At 37.0% G+C, this 18,090-nt stretch overlaps 1 long non-coding RNA gene across 1 annotated transcript in view; it reads right to left on the bottom strand.

Annotated features, from left to right (window-relative positions):
- LOC105546305 overlaps positions 1-18,090 on the bottom strand; it is a 162,435-nt gene that overhangs the window by 85,093 nt on the left and 59,252 nt on the right. The window contains exon 4 of the long non-coding RNA XR_001007074.1: positions 7,168-7,210. This is a non-coding gene — a long non-coding RNA (uncharacterized LOC105546305). The remainder of the gene's footprint in view (positions 1-7,167; positions 7,211-18,090) is intronic.

Raw genomic sequence — 18,090 nt, 5'->3', positions numbered from 1 at the left:
ATTTACAAGAAAAAAACAAACAACCCCATCAAAAAGTGGGCAAAGGATATGAACAGACACTTCTCAAAAGAAGACATTTATGCAGCCAACAAACACGTGAAGAAAAGCTCATTATCACTGGTCATCAGAGAAATGCAAATCAAAACCACAATGAGATACCATCTCATGCCAGTTAGAATGACAATCATTAAAAAGTAAGGAAACAACAGATGCTGGAGAGAATGTGGAGAAATAGGAACACTTTTACACTGCTGGTGGGAGTGTAAATTAGTTCAACCATTGTAGAAGACAGTGTGGCAGTTCCTCAAGGATCTAGAACCAGAAATATCATTTGACCCAGCAATTCCATTACTGGGTATATACCCAAAGGATTATAAATCATTCTACTATAAAGACACATGCATATGTATGTCTACTGCAGCACTGTTCACAATAGCAGACTTAGAACCAACATAAATGTCCATCAATGATAGACTGCATAAAGAAAATGTGGCACATATACACCATGGAATATTCTGCAGCCATATAAAAGGATGAGTTCATGTCCTTTGCAGCGACATGGATGAAGCTGGAAACCACCACTCTCAGCAAACTAACACAGGAACAGAAAACCAAACACCACATATTCTCACTCATAAGTGTGAGCTGAACAATGACAACACATGGACACAGGGAGGGGAACATCACACACTGGGGCCTGTCGGAGGTTGGAGGACTAGGGAAGGGATAGCATTAGGAGAAATACCTAATGTAGATGACAGGTTAATGAGTGCAGCAAACCACTATGGCAAGTGTATGTAACAAACCTGCATGTTCTGCACATGTATCCCAGAACTTAAAGTATAATAAAAAAAAATAAAAGAAATTACCACAGCCATACTTAACCTCCAACAACCACCACCCTGATCAGTCAGCAGCCATCAAAATCTAGGAAAGACCCTCCATAAGCAAAAAGATTACAATTTGCTGAAGGCTCAGATGATCATTAGCATTTTTTAGGAGTAAGGTATTCTTAGTTAAGGTATATGTATATTGTTTTATAGGCATAACGCTATTGCACAAAATAGACTACAATATAGTGAAAACATAACTTTTATATGCACTGGGAAGTCTAAAGATTTAAGTGACTTCCTTTATCGTGGAGGTTCGGTACTGAATCTGCAGTATCTCTGAGGAAAGCCTGTATTTGAAGAGCTGACTAGAGAAAAGTTTCGTAGAAACACAAAGCCACAAAAGAAGTGAGACAGCCTAATTTAATAAAATTAAAAGAAAAAGGAAAAAAAACTCTAAAAAGCACTATGCCTTTGCTCAGAAAAGCCATCTGTTTGCTAGCGTGAGTTCTGACAAAGACCAAATCCTGTCTCAAGTACAAGTTTGGAGCTTGTGTTGAAGTTCTCTAAGGGCAGTTTAACCACAGTAAGAGATTACCTCTTGCATTCCAATTTGTATTCATTAACACACAATTCTTTTTTTATTATTATTATACTTTAAGTTCTAGGGTACATGTGCACAATGTGCAGGTTTGTTATATTCTCAAAAGAAGACATTTACACAGCCAACAGACACATGAAAAAATGCTCATCATCACTCGACATTACAAAAATGCAAATCAAAACCACAATGAGATGCCATCTCACACCAGTTAGAATAACATACAATTCTTAAAATGGTGGGATAGTCAGATGTTTGGTCTAGATCTTCCCAGTTGCTGATGATTTCATGTTCCTGCAAATATAATCTGCACTTTTCTGAAAAAGGAAAATGAAAGAGGATGGGTGACTCTCAGCCAATCCATGTGACTTCTGGATGAGGACCTATGAAATGGAGAAAACTGGATTTCCCAGAACTGGCCCTGCCACCACTCCCTTCAGATCCAATTTGAGCATATGTGTTACTTTGTGCAATTGTTGTCATAAAGATGACTCTTGTTTGTTAAAAAAAAATGAACCAAATGGTTATAGATAACTAGACAATGTTAACTGTACATGTATAAATAAGTTACTTCCCTTTAAATGTCAAATGCCCCATCTCTCCTTCTCTTGTTTTTTGAGCTTTTCCTAATTAGACAGACTCATAGTTTTCATCAAGAAGTTCAGTATAAAAATATTTGGGCTATCTACTATGTGTAAACTGTCACAAAAACATTTAGAAACAAGCCAGAAATCCATATGGATGAGAAGAAAAGGGAGGTGGTGATGATGGTGGTGGTGATGGTCATGGTGGTGATGGGAGTGGTGGTGGTAGTAGTGGTGATAGGGATGGTGGTGGTGGCAGTGGTGGTGGTTGTCTTGGTAATGGTGGTGGTGGTTGTGGTTATGGTGGTGGTGGTGGTGGTGGTGGTGGTGATAGTGGTGGTGGGGGTGGTGGTGGTGGTTCCTGGTAATGGTGGTATTGATGGTGCTTTTAGTCATGGTGGTGATGGGAATGGTGGCGGTGGTAGTGATAGCGGTGGTGGTGGTGGTGGTGGCTGTTCCTGGTAATGGTGGCATTGATGGTTGTTGTAGTCATGCTGGTGATGACAGTGGTGGTGGTGATAGTCCCAGGAATGGTGGTGTTTATGGTGGTTGTGGTTATGGTAGTGGTGGTGGTGGTGGCAGCGGTGGTGGTTGTTCCTGGTAATGGTGGTATTGATGGAGGTTTGATTATGGTGGTAGTGGTGGTGTTGGTGGTGGTCATGGTGGTGATAAGAGTGGTGGTGTTGGTGGTGGTAGTGGCAGTGGTGATGGTTGTCCTGGTAATGGTGATGTTGATGGAGGTTGTGGTTATGGGGTTAGTGGTGATGGTGGTGGTGGTGGTGGTGATAGCCATGGTCCTAACTAAAGTGATAACAGAACGAAGTTCTAGAGACCAAAATATTTTTTTAAATGAACTGTAATGATTAATTTTTTTATGTCAACTTTTGTGTATCCAGAAGATATTAGCATTTTAATCAGTTAACAAAGTAAAGAAGATCTGCCCTACTCAATGTGGGCAGGTATCTCCACTAAAGACCCAAATTGAAGAAAAAGGTGGGAGAGCAAATGTCCTCTCTCTTCTCAAGCTAGGACATTCATCTTCTCCTACCCTTGGACATCAAGACTCCTGGTTTTGGGACCTTCAAACTCCGAGACTTATACTAGTAGCCTCCCCAGTTCTCAGGCCTTCAGCTTCAGACTTGAATTACACCATCTGCTCCCTGGTTCTCCAGCCTTCAGACTCTTGACTGAATTATACAATTGGCTTTCTTGGTTATCCAGCATGCAGACAGTATATCATGGGACCTCTTGGCTTCCATAATCACATAAGCCAATTCCCATAATAAATCTCCTCTTATCCATCTCTATATATCCTATTGGTTCTGTTTCTCTGGAGAACCCTGACTAATACACCAACTAAACCAACAAACTTTTAGCCACACTGACTATAAAAAAAGAAAGATGAAAATAACTAAAATCTGACAAGAATGCAAAGACATTAGTATTGACCTTTATAGAAACTAAAAGAATTATAAGAGATTACTTGGAATTATGTACAGCAACAAATTAGGTAATCTAGATGTATGGACAAATTCCTAGAAACACATAAATTATCAAAACTGATTTAAGAAGTAAAAAATCTTAACAGATCTAAAGAAAAAACCTTAACAGACTCAATATTCAAAAACTTCCCAACAAAGAAAAGTCTGTGCTACATGGCTTCACTGGTTAACTCTACCAAACACTAAAATAAGAATTAACACCATTCCTTCTCAAACTTTTCCAGTAAAGCAGGAGAGGGAACACTTCCTAACACATTTTGTGAGGTCAGCATTACTCTGATACTAAAGCCAAACAAAGACATCAAAAGAAAACTATAACTTAAAATCCCTTATTAATACAGATGTAAAATTCTGCAACAAAATACTGGCAAACCAAATCCAACAGCACATTTTAAAAACATATTCACCACAACCAAATGAAGTGTAACTCAGGAATGCAAGTGTGATTGAACATATGAAAATCAATTAATATAATGCACCACATTAAGGAGATGGAGTAATATATTACATGATTATCTCAATACATGCAGAAAGAGTATTTGACCAAATTCTATATCCTTTCATGATTAAAAAAAGGACTCACAAACTAGGAGAGAAAAGAATTTCTTTAATATGATAAAGGGCATTTATGAAAAACCCATAGCTAACATCATACTAATCGTGAAAGAATGAAAGCTTTCCCCTAAGATCAGGAAGAAAACACGATGCCTGCTTTGACCACTGCTATTTGACACTGTACTGGAAGTTCTAATCAAAGGAATGATTCAAGAAAAAGAAATAAAAGACATCCAAATTTATGACACCTTTAGAAGTACAAATAAGTAAAACTACTTCTATTTGCAAATGACAAAATCCCATAGAATCCACAAAAATAACCTACCAGTGCTAATAAGCAAATTCAGCAAACTTGCAGGGTATAAGATCAACATACAAAAATCAGTTGTGTTTCATACATCAGCAATTAACAAACTGAAAAGGAAATTTAAAACAATTTCATTTACAATAGCACCCAAAAGAATAAAATACCCAGGAATACATTTAACAAAGGTGAAAGACATAAACTGAAAACTATAAAACATTGCTGAAAGAAATTTTAAAAGACCTAAATAAGTGAAACTATTTCCCATGTTCATGAATTGTAAGACTTAATATTGTTATCTAACAATATTACCCAAATCAATCTACAGTTCCTCAAATTCATATGGAACTGCACAGAACCCCCAAATAGCCAAAACAATACTTCAAAAGTAACATATGGTTGGAAGACTCACAATTTCCAATTTCAAAACTTACTACATAGATAAAATAACCCAAACAGTATGGTACTGGCATAATAATAGATATACAGAACAACAGAATAAAACTTGAGATCCAGAAATAAACCCAAACATCTATGATGAATTGATTTATGACAAGGGTGCCAAGGCCATTCAACAGAGAAAGAAGAGTCTCTTCAATAAATGATGCAGGAACAAATGTATAACCACAAACAATAAAGTTGGACTCCTACCTCACTCCTTATTAAAAAAAAACTCCAAATGGATCAATGACCTAAATATGAAAGCTACAATTATAGAACTATTAAAGAAATCATACACTTAAATCTTCATGACTTTAGATTTGGAAATGGATTCCTAAACTTTCACAAAAGCATGAGCAATAAAAGTAAAAATAGATAGGTTGGACTTCATAAAAAATTAAAATATTTGTGTATCAAAGGATATTACACAATTTGTAGTTATTCTGATATGAAATTAGTATCCCTTAAATTATATCTGATAAAGGATTAATATCCAGAATACATAAAGAACCATTACAACTCAACAACAAATAGATAAGCAATTCAAATTTTTAAATGGGCAAAGGAGCTAAATAGGCATTTCTCCAAAAGAGATACACAGATCTCCAGTAAGCACATGAAAAGACGTTCAACATGACTGGTCATCAAGCAAATGCAATTTCACACCCATTAGGATACCTTTAATCAAACAAATTAAAAATGTTGGCAAGAGCCAAGCATAGTGGCTCACACCTATAATCCGAGCACTTTGGGAGCGCAAGGTGGATGATCGCTTGAGCCCAGGAGTTCAAGACCACCAGCCTGGTCAACATGGGAAACTGTATCTACTAAAAATACAAAAATTAGAGAGGAATGGTGGTGTGTGCCTGTAATGTGAGGCCCAAGAATCACTTGAACCCAGGAGGTGAAGGTTGCAGTGAGCCAAGATTATGCCACTGCACTTCAGCCTGGGCACCAGAGCGAGACTCCATCTCAAAAAAAAGAAAAAGTTGGCAAGGATGTGTAGAAATAAGAACCCTGGTACCTTCCTGGTAGGCACATAAAATGGTGCAGCTGCTATGGAAAACAGTTGGGCTGTTCCTCAAAAAGTTAAACACAGAATTACCATCTGACTAACAGAAATGAAAAGATGTCCACACAAAAACTTGCACATGAATGTTTACAGCAATATTATTGATAACAGCAAAAAAAAGTGAAAACAGCTCAAATGCCCATCAGTGGATAATCAGATAAACATTTGTGGTAATGGGGTGGGTGTGTGGGTGTGTGTATGTGTGTGTGTGTCAAAAATATGCTCAGTGAAAGAAGGTAGACACAAAGGTCACATATTGTATGGTTCCATTTATGTGATATATCCAGAATAAGCAAATCCATAGCAATAGACAGCAGATTAATAGATAACAAACAAGAAAAATTCCTTCTACATGGCAAAAAATCCAAGATAGAATCAGCATTTATTATATAAATAACTACTTAAACAATTTGGTGTGGTTTTGATTCTTTCAAACATCATGCATTTTGCAAATAATGATATTATACTTACATGGATTTAAGCTAAAATCTCCATAGGGTTTACATACATGTGGCTGTTCTTTTCAGTACTTTATTCTGTTATATTTTAGTCTCTTGTCTGATGCTTGATTTTTGTCTTTTCTCATTAAGAAAAAGAAAGTAGAATTATATGTCCAAATCTAGCATTAAATTACAATTCTTTTACTGAGAAAATAAGACCAAGCGCATGGAGAAAATGCAAATAGAGAGAGAACCTCTCCAAAATTCTAATTAAGTTGCAAGCCATAAAAGTGTGCAGTTTCCATGATGAAACTTAAATGTTTACAGATTTTTCATCAAAAGACAAACAACCAGGTTTTAGCCTTGACCGGGTAATGGAGATAAGAATCCGAAGACAATACCTACTGTTTTACTCTATTTGGAAAAATATTTTTTGATTTCAAAGTTTTGAATATTTAACATAAATACATGTACTTTATACAATTTTAATAAGGTACTGCTTATATATACAAATATGATGATTTGTCTATCATATATACAAACATGATGAAGAGGAAATTATTTCATTTCCTCTTAAAATTAGATGTCCATTAACTAACATCACTAGTTATGGCTTATTTTAGAAATGCTCTCCTCAAACAAATGTTCTGAATTTATACTATAACTTTAAAAGCAGGAAAAAAAATGTTTTGTGGATACTACATACTAAGTAGAATGCATATTCTCAAAACTGTTATAGAAGATAGATGGTATTATTACCATACATACCTACGATTTGAACATAAAGAGAAAACTCAATACCACTATGATGTAATATTAGAAGGAAAAAATGAATTACCTAAGACTTAGTGTCTGTTTTTCAAATATCATTGTTAGATGTCCTACAAGTAAATAAAATCAAAGTGAAATGTGTAAGAAACTTTCTATTCCTTTATTCATTCATAGATCAGACAGTAATATAGAATAAACACAAAACCCACATTTCATCTATCTTTGTCTGTATGTAAATAATTAGCAAAGTATTCTAGCTGCTTATGTCTTGCTTTGCTTAAGCAGGCTTCTCTGTGAGGGAAAGAAACTGCTGTGTTGTTAATGTTGGCGAACCACATCCTATAAACTCTAGAGTCCAGGGGAAATATATATTGGCAAGAAGTCTACTCAAAAAATTAGGATGTGAGACATGGCATAGCTTGGCCCTTGTAGAAGGACACACCCTCTTTTTGTCAGAATTGCTTTTATTCAAGGACTTCTGTTATCATTTCCTTCTCCCTCTACCATGTCTCCTTACCTTGGATATTATGAAATAGGTATCCTTTTTAATTTATGCATTATATCATGTTTTCTACATTTGTTCATGAGTTGAAAACGAAGAAATATAGGTGTTTCTAATGTCTTCCTGGCTTTGCCATATAAAGTAATTGCTCCCAGCCATTCTTAATTTACATACCACGATTTTTGTGATTTTTTTTCTCTTGTTGCTCTTGTTAATTGATATTCATATTTGGTATCTCAAAGCCTAACAACTTTTCTCCTGAATCTAATCATTTTATAGGATTCAGCATTCTTGAATGTATAATAAAGAGACAGTCACATCTTTGCCAGCAAAAGAAAGAATACATGCAGCTACACAGGTCACTTTCTAAGTATTTGCTTTAGCCTCCTTTTTACTGTGAATACAGAAAACATCTGCATTCAATGGTTCCGATTTGCAATAAGGCAGCGTGCATACAGAGAAAGCTGAATGAGAAGATACCCAAAGACTCAAATACTGTCCAAATGAGTGGACTTCTAAAATATAACCCTTTCTCAAATTTTTGTAATATATTCAGTCGAGGCCTTTTTTTTTGGTTAATTCCCCACATGCTTCAGTGATTAGTAGTAACTTTATCTTGTCATTCCCATAGACTATGATAGAAACAAAATAACCCAAAAGCTAGCTTTCTGATTGAGTTTCCATAAATGCAACGTGAAGGACGTGCATGAAGAATGCGGAAGCAGGAAATGACTTGGAGAGCAATGGAGATATTATGCTGTGTTTGTTTAAGTTGCTGTGTGAAAGGCAAATCTTCCCACTCCCCTCATCACCACAGCTGTGATTAAAACTCTGGCTGGCTGAAACCAAATATAAGGTTGTGTTCTCTTCACCCAGCTGTCAATCTTTCCATTAGTTGGTTTACAGGTTGTGAGAAAAGACATGCTCCTGTTTTCAACATGTGGATGAAAGGTCCTGCTTTGGTAAATTCAATTAGATGGAAAATTGAGCTTTCTCTCTTAATTTCAACTCATCATGGAACAGTGACAACTACAGGACCTGGAATTATCTTGTTGAATCCTGTTTTTTCTTATTAGTTGATGTATATTTTATTGTTGCTACCTATAAATTCATGTTTAAGTTTATATACTATACTCAAAGTATACTTAATGTAATAAATATGCATAAATCCAGGTTGATGTAACTTTGACACAGATGACATAATAAAGGTATGAAGAAAAATGATGGCAAATGCCATAGTCTGAAATATCAGGAGAAGTCAAAGTTGAGATTCTCACTAGCTTTCATGCATTCCTCATGTTTTCATTAAACATGTCCATAAATGCCTAGAACTGCATGAACTCATCATCTGAATCGAAGGTCAATTATAAAACATCTCATTTTCAAGTTTGCCTATCAATGCACACCTTTAAATAGCACATATACCGTTTTGGCACTGGGTTTTCTCTAGGCTTTTTTATAAAATAAGTGAAGAAGTATTATGCCTCAAAATTTCTTAGAGAATAAGTCTTATGGCCAGGCACAATGACTCATGCCTGTAATCCCAGCACTTTAAGAGGCCAAGGAAGAGGATTACTTGAAGCCAGGAATTTGAGACCAGCCTGGGCAACACAGTGAGACTCAGTCCCTACAAAAGAAATAATAAATTAATCAATTAATTAATTAATTTTAAAACAGAATAAGTCTCATAAGTTCCACACTGCTGGTGGGGGTGCAAACTAGTTCAACCATTGTGGAAGACAGTGTGGCGACTCCTCAAGGATCTAGAACTAGAAATACCATTTGACCCAGTCATCCCATTACTGGGTATATACCCAAAGGATTATAAATCATGCTGCTATAAAGACACATGCGCAAATATGTTTACTGCGGCAATATTCACAATAGCAAAGACTTGGAACCAACCCAAATGTCCATCAATGACAGACTGGATTAAGAAAATGTAACACATATACACCATGGAATACTATGCAGCCATGAAAAAGGATGAGTTCATGTCCTTTGTAGGGACATGGATGAAGCTAGAAACCATCATTCCAAGCAAACTACTGCAAGGACAGAAAACCAAACACCACATGTTCTCACTCATAGGTGGGAAGTGAACAATGAGAACACTTGGACGTAGGGTAGGGAACATCACACACTGGGACCTGTTGTGGGGTGTGGGGAGGGGGGAGGGATAGCATTAGGAGATATACCTAATGTAAATGATGAGTTAACGAGTGCAGCACACCAACATGGCACATGTATACATATGTAACAAACCTGCACGTTGTGTACATGTACCCTAGAACTTAAAGTATAATAAAAAATAAAATAAAAAGAAAGGAAAAACAAGAAATAATAAATAAATTTTAAAACAGAATAACTCTTATGACCAAAAGATAATAATAACAATAATATATTTTGAGAGATTCTGAAAATTAACTTTCCTTGTAACCACTTAGTCTAAAGAAAGATTTAATAGTCTTTCTTGCCTTATTTTTTCCTCCAGCTGAAACATCTTATATGATAAAGCTAGCAAAAACAAATAGGAATAAAATTACTATCAGTTTTACCTAAGGAAACTTAAAAGTGGCCAATTTTTCTCACACTTTTACAAAATTCTTAATTCTGGTGCAAAGTTGCAAGTAAATGTGTCCTCCTCAAAGAAGAATTTTTCTGAAAACTACAGATCTCTTCAAGAGATCTGAAGATTAAACTATGACTTATACACTTCCAAGCTATTTACTTCATATCAATATTGCTTCTATATTCAAACTCGCAGAAGAGCACAAAGAAAAAAATCTAGTTGAAATTTATAAAATACAAAGGTTCCTCTATGGCATCCCAATACTAGATGCAGTTTCAATGAAACATCTCCACTGCAAATAGAGGAGGTGCATAAAGGAAAGCAACAGGGAAGAGACAAGTTAGAAGAGAGCACAAGTAAAAGAAACACACAAAATCAAATAGGAATAAATGTAATTGGGAAAAGGCTCTTCATAGGCTGAAAAACTACCCTGACCCACGAATCTGCACCAGCACCCACAAATTGTACTTGGTAATTTTTTCTATTTTATTAAAAAGAATTTATATTCACTATAATGTTGTCTAAAAGCCTTGTGATTATATGTATTACCCTTATGAAAGAAGCACTAAGATCAGTTGACCTAGGTTCCTCTATGTAAATTTTTCTTTGATTTAGAGAAAAAATAAAAAGGAAAAGCAAGGCGGAGAGGAGGAAAAAAGGATGAGAATATGCTGAAATATACCTTAAAATAACTATTACAGAAAATCAGTAATCTTTTCAAGTGAAAGAAAGGGAAAAGATTTGTTAAGAAATGTCATAATTTTAATTATAAGATACATCCTTTAAAATTATTTCAAATATGTGAATGTGTGTGTGTTCCTTCAGCCAATCAATTACAGAAAACGGATGACACATGGGTGATAGAAGTGCAGGCACATCTCATTTTACCGTGCTTCACTTTACTGAGCTTCATAGATATCGCTTTTACAAACTGAAGATTTGTGGCAACCCTGCATCGAACAAGTCTATCAGCACCATTTTTCCAACAGCATGTGCTCACTTTGTGTCTCTGGGTCACAATTTGGTAATTCTCACAATATTTCCAACTTTTTCATTATTATTGTATCTGGTATGGTGATCTGTGATCAGTGATCTATGGTGTTACTATTGTCATTGTTTTGAGGCATCACGAACCATGCCCATAGGCAAACTTAATAAATGTACACATTCTGACTGCTCCACCAACCAGCAGTTCCTCCGTTTCTCTCCTTGGGCCTCCCTATTCCCAGACACAACATACTGAAATTGGGCCAATGAATAACCCTACAATGGCCTCTAAATATTGCAATGAAAGGAAGAGTCTCACATCTCTCATTTTCAATCAAAAGCAAGAAATCATTAAGCTTAGTGAGGAAAATACATCGAAAGCTAAGACAGGCCAAAAGCTAGGCCTCTTGTGCCAAAGAGCCAAGTTACCAATGTAAAGTAAAGTTTTTGAAGGAAATTAAAAGTGCTACTTCTGTGAACGCATGAATGATAAGAAAGCAAAACAGCCTTATTGCTGATTCAGAGAAAGCTTTAGAGCCCTGGATAGAAGACCAAACCAGTTACAGCATTCCCTTAAGCCAAAATCTAATCCATAGCAAGAACCCAATTTTCTTCAATTCTATGAAGGTTAAGAGAGGTGAAGAAGCTGTGAAAGAAAGATTGGAAGCTAGCAGAGGTTGGTTCACGAGGTTTAAGGAAAGCACAAGGTGAAGCAGCAAGTGCTGATGTAGAAGCTGCAGCAAGTTATCCAGAAGATCTAGCTAAGATCACTGACAAAGATGGCTACACCAAACAACATATTTTCAGTGTAGATGAAACAGTCTTCTATTGGAAGAAGATGACACCTAGGTCTTTCACAGCTAGAGAAGAGACGTCAATGTCTGACTTTAAAGCTTCAAAGGACAGACTGACTCTTGTTAGGGGCTAATGCAGCTGGTGACTTTATGTTGGAGCCAATGCTCATTTGCTATTCCAAAACCCTAGGGCCCTTAAGAATTATGCTAAATCTTTTGTGCCTGTGCTCTATAAATGGAACAACAACACTTAGATGACAGTACATCTGTTTACTGCATGTTTTACTGAATATTTTAAGCCTTTCAATTAGACCTATTGCTCAGGAAAAAAAAAAAAAAAAGATTCCTCTCAAAATAGTACTGCTCATTAACAATGCACCTGATCATCCAAGAGCTCTGATGGAGATGACAAAAAGATTCACATTGTTTTCTTGACTGCTAATACAACATCCATTCTGCAGCCCAGAGATCAAGGAGCAATTTTGACTTTCAAGTCTTATTAATTTTTTTTTTTCTGTAAACAGAGTCTTGCTCTCTTGCCCAGGCTGGAGTACACTGGCACAATCTTGGCTCACTGCAACCTCTGCCTCCCAGGTTCAAGAGATTAGAGTACCTCAAAGCCTCCTGAGTAGCTGGGACTCCAGGTGTGTGCCACCATGCCCAGCAAATTTTTGTATTGTTTGTAGAGACAGGGTTTCACCATGTTGGTCAGGCTGGTCCTGAACTCCTGAGCTCAGGCAATCTGCCTGCCTCGGCCTCCTAAAGTGCTAGGATTACACGTGTGAGCCACCCACACCCTACCTCAAGTCTTATGAATTAAAAAATACATTTTGTAAAGCCATACCTGTCGTAGATAGCAATTCCTCTGATAGATCTGGGCAAAGTCAATTGAAAGCCTTCTGGAAAGGATTTCCCATTCTAGATGCTATTAAGAACATCCATGTTTCATAAAAGGAGATCAAAATATCAACATGAGCAGGAGCTTGGAAGAAGTTGATTCCAAGCCTCGTGCATGACTTTGAGGGGTTCAAGACGTCAGTGGAAGAAATAACTGCATGTATGACAGAAATAGCAAAAGAATTATAATTAGAAGTAGAGTCTAAAAGATGTGACTGAATTGCTGCAATCTTATGATAAAACTTTAAAAAATGAGGAGTTGCTTCTCATGAATGAGCAAAGAAAGTGAGTTTTTTTAAATAAGGTTTTTTGTTGTTGTTTGGTTTCTGTTTTTTGGTTTTTTTAGACAGGGTCCTGCTCTGTCACCCAGGCTGGAATGCAGTGGCGCAATCTGGGCTCACTGCAACCTCCGTGTCCTGGGTTCAAGTGATTCTCCTGCTTCAGCCTCCTGAGTAGCTGGGATTACAGGTGTCCACCACCACGACCAGCTAATTTTTACATTTTTAGTAGAGACTGGGTTTCACCATGTTGTCCAGGCTGGTCTCAAACTCCCGACCTCAAGTGATCCACCTAACTCTGCCTCCCAAAGTGCTGAGATTACAGGCATGAGCCACCACACCCTGCCAAAAGTGGTTTTCTGAAATAGAATCTACTTCTGGTGAAGATGCTATTATATATACATTGCATCATTGTTGTGAGCAACCACGGATTTGAAATATTTCATAAACTTAGTTGATAAAGCAGCAGCAAGGTTTGGGAGAACTGATTCCAATTTTGAAAGAAGTTCTCTTGTGGGTAAAATGCTCTCAAACAGCGTCATATGCTACAGAGAAATTTTTCTTGAAAGAGAGAGTCAGTCAATGGGGTAAACTTCATTGTTGTCTTATTTTTTTAAAATTGCCACAGCAACCCCAACCTTCAGCAACCACAACCCTGATCAGTCAGCAGCCATCAACATTGAGGCAAGACCCTCTACCAGCAAAAAGACTACAACTCACTGAAGGCTCAGATGATCGTTAGCATTTTTTAGGAATAATGTATTTTTAAATTAAAGTATGTACACTGCTTTTTTTAGACATGTTATTCTGCTGCACATATAGAAATAGGCTGTAGTACAGTGTAAACAAAACTTTTATATGCACTGGGAAACCAAAAAATGTGTGAGACTCACTTTATTACAATATTCACTTTATTTAATATTACAGTGGTCTGGAGCTGAACTTGCAATATCTCTGAGGTATACCTGTGACTACATTTGATCTACTTGCAACATGACAGTGAACTGATCTTTCTCCAAACACATAGAAATGCTAGAAAACATATAAACCCCAAAAAAGGTATATAGCTTAGAAATACTCAGAGTTCAAAAACAAAGAGGTAACCCAAAGCCAAAGTTACAAGAGTATATGCAGACAGTATAACAACTTAAGAACATATAAAGTAGAAACTGAACCTAGGGGTCAGTAGCTAAGGTTTTAAGGTCCATCTATCAGGACAGGATATGTGGTTTGGGGCCCATCTAAGTAGTGAAGTTAGAATGAAATAACTGAGGTACCTGAATAAAAAGTTCAGATATTCAAAAGATGGCTTATTCCATTTAAAAGGGATATTAAAAGCAAAAACAAAATATTTACTCACTAGCCCAGGAGAGCAGTTTTTGTTTTGTTTTCTTTTCTTTTCTTTTTTTTTCCAGTTCTCTGCCAAAAGCTCTGGTTAGGAAAAAGTTTTCTATAACCAATCAAAACCTAAGATAGGTTTGGGGCCCACGGTATGATGGTAATCCCATGCCAGATAAGAAATAGCTGCTAGTAATTAATATTATATAATGTTATAGTGTAATTGCTAAGAAATATTATTAAATGAACAAAACTAGGAGCTGGACAGTGTCAATAGTAATCCTGCATTTATCTAGGAAAACAATATAAATTTAATTCCATTTTAAAAGCAGACACAAAAGAAAGATAAATCAAAGCTAATCACATCGTTTACCTATGGGAAAGCAGAGAAAAGGGCAAAGCGAGAAGGATAGAAACTAGACTTCGCCAAATTTATCTTATTTTCTAGTTTTGACTCTGAAACTATATAAATTTTTAACATAATTATAAAGCAAAGCTGAATCAAGAATGTTAAAAACTATTCCCAAAATTTGAAAGTAAAATGAAATAAACTAACTTACATATCAAGTTGCTAGCTTAAACACAAAGAACAATTATTTCAAGTGACATTAAACAGAGTAATTAGATTATAAATTCTAAGTGAGATATACAGCAAGAACCAAAAGAACTGTAAAAAAAATTGTAAACTTTTTCCCAGTAACCATATTGTTAGCAATAGCATTGGTATTGTTATACTGATATTAAAATAGAGATTAATTTCATTAATGTTATTATACTAGGAACCAACAGTTTTAGCATAAGAGGGAAAAAAACACAAACATAAAACCAAAAATGTTAAGTAAAACTCCTATAACCCCAAATTTGAAATAGAAAAGTTTTTTAGAACAACCTGTTTGCAAGGTTGACCCTGTGAACTTGGATTTCGAAGTGTTGCCACCAGTCCCAGAACTACTAAGAGAGGTCACTGTGCCTAAACGGTTTGTACAATGAGGTTTAAGTTAAACACCTCCTCTCTTTTTGAGAGTCTGGAATTTTGTATATGCCATGCAGAGAATGCCTAGATAAGCAGCCTCTAATAAACACCCTGGGCACAAAGTCTCTAGTGAGCTTCCCTGGTAGACATTTCACATGTGTTGTCACAACTTGTTCCTGAGGGAATTAGGTTCATCCTATGTGACTCCATGAGCAGAGGACTTTTCAAGGCTTGTGGCTGGTTTCCTCCAGACTTTGCTCCATTTGCCTTTTCCCTTTACTGGTATTGCTTTGTATCCTTTGCTATAATAAATCACAGCCATGAGTATGACTATATGCTGAGTCCTGTGTGTCCTCCTAGTGAGTCACTGAATCTGGGGGTTGTCTAGGAATTCCTAAGACAGTGGGAAACTTTACAGACTAATAAGCTGGTTTCCTCAACAAATAAATCACACAAGACAAAAAGGAGGAAAAAATCTTATAAAGAAATTTAATAATAAATTTTTAATTTTAATTTTTTGTTTCAGTTCCTCTAAATATGGCAAATACTGATTGGAACAAAAAATTAAACTTTGTTATTCAGAAGCCATAAAACTCAAAAAAAGTTAAATTGCAGATCCTTTTTGTGTAAGTCCATGTCATTTATACTCTTGAAGTCATTTAAGCTTAAAACTGTACTAAGAGTTTTGGAATATTCGGTATAAACAAACTAAATTTGACTAAAGAAGAATATAGAAAACCTGAACATATTCATGATATCAAAGAAATTAATTCAGCAGTCAAAAATATGTCCACAAGAAAATATCAGTCAAAAGTTGTTTATAGACAAGTATCACCAAATCTTAAAGAAACAGGTAACCCCTATTTTAAGCAAGATATTCCAAGAATAAAAAATAGGAAAAGCTATCCAGCTTATCTTATAGGACTAGGGTATTAGTCCATTTTCATGCTGCTGATAAAGGCATACTCAAGACCGAGAAGAAAAAGAGGATTAATTGAACTTACAGTTCCAAATGGCTGGGGAGGCCTCAGAATCATGGTGGGAGGCAAAAGGCACTTCTTATATGGCAGCAGCAAGAGAAAATGAGGAAGAAGCAAAAGCGGAAACCCATGATAAATCCATCAGATCTCGGGAAACTTGGTCACTGTCATGAGAATAGTACAGGAAAGACCAGTCCCCATGATTCAATTACCTCCCCCTGGGTCCCTCCCACAACACATGGGAATTCTAGGAGATACAATTCAAGTTGATATTTCGGTAGGGACACAGCCAAACTATATCATTCTGCCCCTGGCTCCTCCAAATCTCATGTTCTTATATCTCAAAACCAATCATGCCTTCCCAACAGTCCCCCAAAGTCTTAACTCATTTCAGCATTAACCTAAAAGTCCACAGTCCAAAGTCACATCTGAGACAAGGCAAGTCCCTTCTGCCTATGAGCCTGTAAAATCAAGAGCAGTCTAGTTACTTCCTAAATACAATGGGAGTACAGGTATTGGGTAAATACAGCTGTTCCAAATGAAAGAAATTGGCCAAAACCAAGCAGTTACAGGGTCCATGCAAGTCTGAAATCCAGCAGGGCAGTCAAATTAAATGATCTCCTTTGATTCCAGGTCTCACATTCAGGTCATGCTGATGCAAGAGATGTGTTCCCATGGTCTTGGGCAGCTCCACCACTGTGGCTTTGCAGGGTACAGCCTCCCTCCCAGCTGCTTTCACAGGCTAACGTTGCATGTCTGCAGCTTTTCCAGACGCATGGTGCAAGGTGTCACTGGTCTACCATTCTGGGGTCTGGAAGACGGTGCCCCTCTTCTCACAGCTCCACTAGGAAATGCCCCAGTATGAACTCTCTGTGGAGACTCCAACCCCACATTTCCCTTCCGCACTGCCCTAGCAGAGGTTCTCCATGAGGGTCCCGCCCCTGCAGCAAACTTTTGTCTGTACATCCTGGCGTTTCCATATATCTTCTGAAATCTAGGCAGAAGTTTCCAAATCTCAATTCTTCTGTGCCCTTGCGGGCTCATTACCACTGGGAAGCTGCCAAGGTTGGGGCTTCCATCCTCTGAAGCCACAACCCAAGCTTTACGTCAGCCCCTTTCAGCCATGACTAGAGTGGCTGGGACACAAGGCACCAAGTCCCTAGGCTGCACATAGCATAGGGACCCTGGGCCTGGCCCCAAAACCACATTTTTCTTTCAGGCCTCCCGGTTTGTGATGGGAGGGCCTGCTGTGAAGGTCTCTGACATGGCCTGGAGACATGGTCTAGAGACATTTTCCCCACAGTCTTGGGGATTAACATTAGGCTCCTTGCTATGTATGCATATTTCTGCTATGTATGCTTGAATTTCTCCTCAGAAAAAAGGGTTTTTCTTTTCTACTGCATCATCAGGCTACAAATTTTCTGAACTTTTATGCTCTATTTCCCTTTCAACAGCACCCAAGTCACCTTTTAAATGCTTTGCTGCTTATAAATTTCTTCTTTCAGACACCACAAATCATCTCTCTCAAGTTCAGAGTTCCACATATCTCTAGGGCAAGGGCGAAATGCTGCCAGTCTCTTTGCTAAAACATAACAAGAGTCACCTTTGCTCCAGTTCCCAACAAGTTCCTCATCTCCATCTGAGATCATCTCAGCCTGGACCTTATTGT

The sequence above is a fragment of the Mandrillus leucophaeus genome, unplaced genomic scaffold (genome assembly GCF_000951045.1).
Source record: "Mandrillus leucophaeus isolate KB7577 unplaced genomic scaffold, Mleu.le_1.0 Scaffold353, whole genome shotgun sequence".
NCBI classification, from domain to species: domain Eukaryota; kingdom Metazoa; phylum Chordata; class Mammalia; order Primates; family Cercopithecidae; genus Mandrillus; species Mandrillus leucophaeus.
This window is presented reverse-complemented; position numbering and strand designations above follow the sequence as displayed.